Raw genomic sequence first — 7,182 nt, 5'->3', positions numbered from 1 at the left:
AAAATTTAGTCTCATCCTCTGCTAAATTTGTATGCTCTGCATCTTTGTTTTGATGATTAATGATGAGGCTCATCCTCTGACTTTGTGAAACCTGAAAACACCACACTTTGATTTAGATTTTATTTAGATATTCAAATTGAGTTTTGACTTTAGATGTTTGTTGCTTTGATTATTGCATATACTCAAAGCTATTAATTTTTTCTAAATGTTTGATACTTTTGAAATGTTTATTTTTACTAGCACAATAAGTACCTTCATTGTTTGTGAGCAATCATTCCAATATGCCTTCATATGCATTGTAATTTGCTCATTGCTCAAGTCATCAAAAATTAGGCATCACTCCTCATTAATGTTGTTATTTATCTAATGTGTTTGTGATTACAAGCTTGTCATTCCTAGGAAATATTTGAGAATAAATTCATATCAATAAAGGAATGATTTATGTCCATTGCAGGTGTAGTACAATGATATATATCTAGTAGAAGGTAGCAAAAAGAGTGTAGAAATATGAGAAGTTTCTTGACAAAGGTGGGAGGAATAATGATATGCAGAACATACAAGGAAAGTGTATACATATTATGTAAGAGATGAGATATGTAGGATATAGAGGCACATTAAATAAGTGAAGGAATTGTAATAAACAAATGTAGGATTTAATGGGAAAAAAGTACTAAAGGCTTGGCTAGGACCTAGTTGATCTAGTGAAAAGATATGAGATGCTTTTATGAATTTAGGATTATCCAACATTCTTTGTCAAATGGAGGCCAAAATTTTTGAGCTCCATCAGGACAAACTAAGAAAGTCCTTAGCTAAGAGGAAGAAGATGATGCAAAATCTCACTAAAATCCAAGAATTCATTGAACATCAGTACAATAGTTGTGAGGAATCATAAGAAGCCATCTCTGACTTGATGGATGAAATAGAGTAACTAAAGGAAACCTCATCTCAATTAAACCTAGAGAAATAAGAGATAACTAGAGAGGCTGCTAAAGCTCAATCTGAACAAGATGTTTCCATCCTAGAAAGAGATGAAGTTTTAGCAACAACAATGAGAGCAGAGAGATCAAGATTGAGGAGAACAACCATCCCAATATGGAGCAAATCATGAAACTAACCAAGAAAGTACTCAAGCTCACTGAAGAGATGAGAAGCACAAATGAATGAAATAAAAAGATGAGGAGATTTAATGAGATCTCTGAGAATATTGATGAGAAACTGAAGGCTCAAAGAAGAAACAAGAGCACAAATGGTCTTGGTTACCAAGGTGACAACAAGACTAGGGAGGGAGAGACCTCTAGAGAAAAGAACCTAAACAACCACAAATCAGGTTGCACATCTACAAAAGGTAAGGGTATTTCTAAACCTACTTGTAATTTATGTGGTTAGAAAGGAAACACATCTAGTGTATGTTTGTTTAAGCATATTACACATGTTCAAGAGTGTACCTATTAACGATATTGCAACTACCATTGACCATACTACACAATAATGTATCTGTATATGTGAAAACTTAACCTATTAGGAGCACATATAAAAAAAATAAACGTTAGTAGCATGTACATTTATCAAGATTTAAATCAAACAAAGAACTACTAACTATCATTGCATTTTACTACACTAAATAGAACTGAAAGACAAGACTCCCCACGTAAACTCAAAGTAGTTCAACAAGGACACCTGTGTGAAACTCGTTGGTGTGCTCTAGTTGGAGGGATATGAATGTGCTCTCCTCAAATACAACTATGGAATCTCATTCTTTGATAACTGATATGCAATGATAAACATGCAACTAAACTCAATGATGAAGAATGCTTCAAGAGATGGCTATGGAAGCAACCATTCTTGAGAGCACTCAATGGATGATGGAAGTGGATGTAAGAAGAAAATCTAAGAGTGAAATACTATCATGAATATGAAAAACAATGCAAAAAGTAAACAACTACCAAAAGGTTAGTATTAAAATTTCTAAAATAACTAGGAAACTCTAAGCACAAACTAGCTTGATAATAATGCAATGGAGGAGATGTGTAATGCTTGAGACAAGGGCTCTATTTATAGGCTTGAGAAAGGCCATTATGAGGTGGCATCTATGTGGCATCCACATAGGTGCCACAAGGGAGATGCATGGGCTAAGGGGACAAGCCATGCAACATAAGCCTTTTTGGTGAAAGAGATTACCCAAGGTTTTCTCACACATGTGTGAGAAACCTTGGAGAAAGGAAAGGGGGAAAAGTGTGCAAGAGTTGTATGAGGTTTTGAATAAAATAATAAAATGGAAGCTTTCTTGGATCTTGAGTTTTTCACACATGTGTGAGCAAATACTTAGGTATAAAATATGTTTAGAAAGGTGTCTAGGATTAATTAAGTGGGATTAATTAATGGGTAGGCTTAGAAGGATGAAAGTGATGGGTGTAGACTAGGTTCTAGGATGGGTGTAGACTAGGTTTTAGAATAGGATTAGAATTGTGGAACAAGAGCTAGATACAATCAAAGGTCTCCCAAGGAAATGGGTCCTATTGGAAGGGATATGTTTTCCACACCAATCTTCACAACCTATGGGAATAAAGGTTATCCTTCAACTTAATGCAAGCTAAGGATGAACCTATGGAACATCATTGGACCATACAAAGGTACTAGAATAACCTGTTATATCTACCACAAGATTGGTCATCTTGCAAGGGATTGTAGATGTAGTAGAAGACAATGCAATAAGTCCTCGATCATAAAAGAGAAAAACAAGACCATGGAACAATAGGAAAAGGAATTCACCACCAAGTGGACAAAGAAGAATGAAGTGGCTGGGGAAAATCTATATGAGGTTGAGAAATCACTAGTCAGTGGTGAGACCTTACAAAATGATGAAGCTCACAAAGCTTAGAGGGATTAGATGATAAAGGAAAATAATCATAAATTGGTCTCCTAGTCTAAATCGGTAGACATGCAAATAAAGAGAGGAGGTGTTGACCCTAAGAGTAAACATAACCAATTGATGAAATATCAAGAAGCACAAAATTAATCATTAGAGAACGATTTGGATCGTTAGTGGCATATGTCCTCTGATAGGTAAAATATTATTACCAACCATTGTAACCCTAACATTGCAATTATGTGACATAAATATGAGGATCGAGAGCCATTTGATACCTTGCATTATTGAAATCACTTGTGCTTTCATACTTCAAAAACCTAAGAGATCATAAGAGGGTTTGTGAAGGTATCACTTCTGAGAAGAATCTCTCACAATTTTTTATAATGAATAATCTTGAATCAAGTGAAAATAATGGTTGAAGAAATCAACAAGGTGAATCTGATTGACAGTAGGAAAAGCAGTCATCCTAAATACTAGGTGATCACAACAAAGGGAAAGCATGTGGAAGATGAAAGTGCACTATCATCATTGCATAATGATGGTTTTCTAACAAAAGATGTGAGTGCATCTATGGCAGTCAAAATTCAAGATATTGGGGATAAAGAGATAAGAGAGTTGTGTGGCACATTTTTCTTAGGAGGAACACAAAGATCTTGTGGATTCCATGCTAAGCAGAGCGGTGGATATACCTAACTTATTCCACAAAGAATGGATAAGATTTGTTCTATGTAGAATTCATGAAAAATACGTATGGTTGGAAAAAAATATACAAAATCACAAAGGCCCTAATTGAAAGGGTAACTACTTTCAATGCATTTGGCATTTATCTATTAATGAATATTGTTTCAACAAGGCTAGTAGATTCATTGATTGGAGGAAAGACGATGTAGGATGGAATGGGTTGTACAATGGATGATATTCTAAACCCTAAGTTGAGGTTTGTGACCATGATGTTGGGGTACAAATTATGCCACACTAGTAGGGAAAACTATGTCCCTAGCAACATAGCATACAAAGCAGTTTAGACAATCCATAAAAAGTCAAAAGTTGAATTATGCATATATCTGAATAGGCAGATAATGGAGAGTTTGGGAAACATAATGAATGACTGTAAGGATAAAACCTACTATTTGGATCCATACTAGTATGCATTTTCTTCTACCTAAGGGGAGAATTACCTAGATCCTCAAACATCAAGTGGAGTAAAGATAAATTGGTCATCGTACAAATAAGTGAACTATATAGGAAAATGGAAGGAAAAGGGAATGTCATGCTATGGAAATACTTCAAAGATTTCCAAAAGGAAATGAATCAGAGAGAATGTATACCCACAAGTCTAGTGAAAAGTTGCAAAGACAGTTTTCTTTCTGGCAAGCATAGATAAGTGTATTGTGTTCTCATCTAAACCAAGAATCTTATGGTTCTCACCATTCAGATATGAAGTAAAGGATAAAGAGGCATGACCCTACATAGAATAGTTTGTAGCATTAGATGAAAGCTATATCCTACTGAGGTTTGGAACTTGCACAGAGATAACAAATAGGCTTCTCTTGGAGCAAAATAAATCTCAAAAGGCAACTCCACAAAGAGTAACAAGAAGCTAGGCATCTAAGTCATTCAAAACAAATCCATTCAAGGTGGTGAGCACCAAGGAACTCGAGGAAGAATTATCAATGATTCTCCCTCGTACAACTCAAGCTCCAGAAAGGAAAGAACCATCACTGGATCAACTTGAGGAGTTGAGGAAACTAAATCTAAAGATAATGCATCTAGAGTAGTTGTGATCACTGATGTCGCTCAGGAAAAAGAAGCAGAAACATCAAGGGTACCGAAGAAAGGTAAGAAGAAATATAAACCACCTAAAATAGTAATATCACACAATTCCTTTCCTGACCCAAGATATGCATATCTTTATTTTACTTTACTGCCATTTCTAATGATCTTTTCTTTATATTCTGGTGAATGCAATTGTTAAGAAGCATGATTACACTATTCTTAAGAATATATTTTTAAGGTTTTCTAAGGAAAATAAGACAAGGCTATAAATGTTGCATTAACAAGAATGAGAACAATAGAGAAAAACTCATATGATGTGGGTTGTCATTACCCAAAAATTGAGAAAAATATTCAATGACTAATGGAGTATGAGAAAATGGTGGAAGATTCTTTAATCAAGATGAGACCAAGGATGGATGAGTCTCAAAAGATGTTCATAATATAAGTATGCAAAGGAAGGTTCAACAACACTAGAGATGTTATAGACATGTTAACCAGTCAAATCAACTAGACACAAGAAAGCATAGCTTGACATTTGAAGGAATTAATTCCAAAAATTGATACATATTTAAAGAAAAATCAGGCATTAGGAGGCACAAAGGAACCATCTAGTTCAAAGGTCAAAAAATTAGTCAAGGCCAATCTAGCAGAGGCAGAAACCAACAAAAAGGTTGAGGAAGAAAAAAAGATGAAGAAAGGAGACAAGAAACTCCTAGTCCTCAAAGGGAGGAAAATGTTCCAAAAGAAGAGAAACAGGAAAATACTAATGTGACTCAAGAGGAGTCAACTGCACCCAAGATAACTAAAGCAAGTAGGTCTACAATTGAAGCTAGACAAGATGAGAAACTAGTAGTTTCCCCACTGATTATAGAGGATGGTGAGCAAACCATAGATGAATGAATCAAGTTGCGAGGAGGTATGACTCAACAACAAATTGATGAGACAATCAAGACAAACACCATCTATGTTGACACATCACCTAAGAAAGATGAAGATGAAAGAGATAAATCACTTGAGTTGGTACAAATGCTAGATGATGAAACCTTAGAGGAAAAGTCCCTAGAATTGGAGGAGGAACTGGAATCACCACCAAATGGAGGTGAAGAGACTAAGAATAAGTAGAACCACACAGAGAGAAATACGGTATCACAACATGACCTGCATTTTAAGATCAAGAGTGTCAAAAAGAAAGAAATGTGGATAGGCGAATAGAAAGAGAGCACCAAGAGTGTCAAGAATAAAAGGTGGTGAATATTGTAAGAAGAAGAGAAGGCCAGTTAGGCATATGATGACATATTTTCATTGTCATCTTCAAACTCCAAAGATGAAGGAGAACTCTATGTGAAGGATGTTGGTGCAATAGGAGGAAATGAGAAACTTGACGCACTCATAGCCAAAAAGAAAGAAATGATCAAAGACATGGACCTAGAAGAAACCAATGAGTGCAAACAGTATTTGAAGAGGCAAGGAGAACTCAAAAAAGATAAACGAGAAAGAACTGGAATCACCACCAAATGGAGGTGAAGAGACTAAGAATAAGGAGAACCACACAGAGAGAAATATGGTATCACAACATGACCTGCATCTTTAAGATCAAGAGTGTCAAAAAGAAAGACATGTGGATAGGCGAATAGAAAGAGAGCACCAAGAGTGTCAAGAATTAAAGGTGGTGAATATTGTAAGAAGAAGAGAAGGCCAGTTAGGCATATGATGACATATTTTAATTGTCATCTTCAAACTCCAAAGATGAAGGAGAACTCTATGTGAAGGATGTTGGTGCAATAGAAGGAAATGAGAAACTTGATGCACTCATAGCCAAAAAGAAAGAAATGATCAAAGACATGGACCTAGAAGAAACCAATGAGTGCAAGCAATATTTGAAGAGGCAAGGAGAACTCAAAAAAGATAAATGAGAAAGAATTGGAATCACCACCAAATGGAGGTGAAGAGACTAAGAATAAGTAGAACCACATAGAGAGAAATACGGTATCACAACATGACCTGCATCTTTAAGATCAAGAGTGTCAAAAAGAAAGACATGTGGATAGGCGAATAGAAAGAGAACACCAAGAGTGTCAAGAATTAAAGGTGGTGAATATTGTAAGAAGAAGAGAAGGCTAGTTAGGCATATGATGACATATTTTCATTGTCATCTTCAAACTCCAAAGATGAAGGAGAACTCTATGTGAAGGATGTTGGTGCAATAGAAGGAAATGAGAAACTTGATGCACTCATAGCCAAAAAGAAAGAAATGATCAAAGACATGGACCTAGAAGAAACCAATGAGTGCAAGCAGTATTTGAAGAGGCAAGGAGAACTCAAAAAAGATAAACGAGAAAGAACTAGAATCACCACCAAATGGAGGTGAAGAGACTAAGAATAAGTAGAACCACACAGAGAGAAATACGGTATCACAACATGACCTACATCTTTAAGATCAAGAGTGTCAAAAAGAAAGACATGTGGATAGGCGAATAGAAAGAGAGCACCAAGAGTGTCAAGAATTAAAGGTGGTGAATATTGTAAGAAGAAGAGAA

The sequence above is a fragment of the Cupressus sempervirens genome, chromosome 10 (genome assembly GCF_028749045.1).
Source record: "Cupressus sempervirens isolate cs-2001-9-10 chromosome 10, ASM2874904v1, whole genome shotgun sequence".
Taxonomy (NCBI): domain Eukaryota; kingdom Viridiplantae; phylum Streptophyta; class Pinopsida; order Cupressales; family Cupressaceae; genus Cupressus; species Cupressus sempervirens.
Note: the sequence above shows the minus strand (reverse complement) of the source record.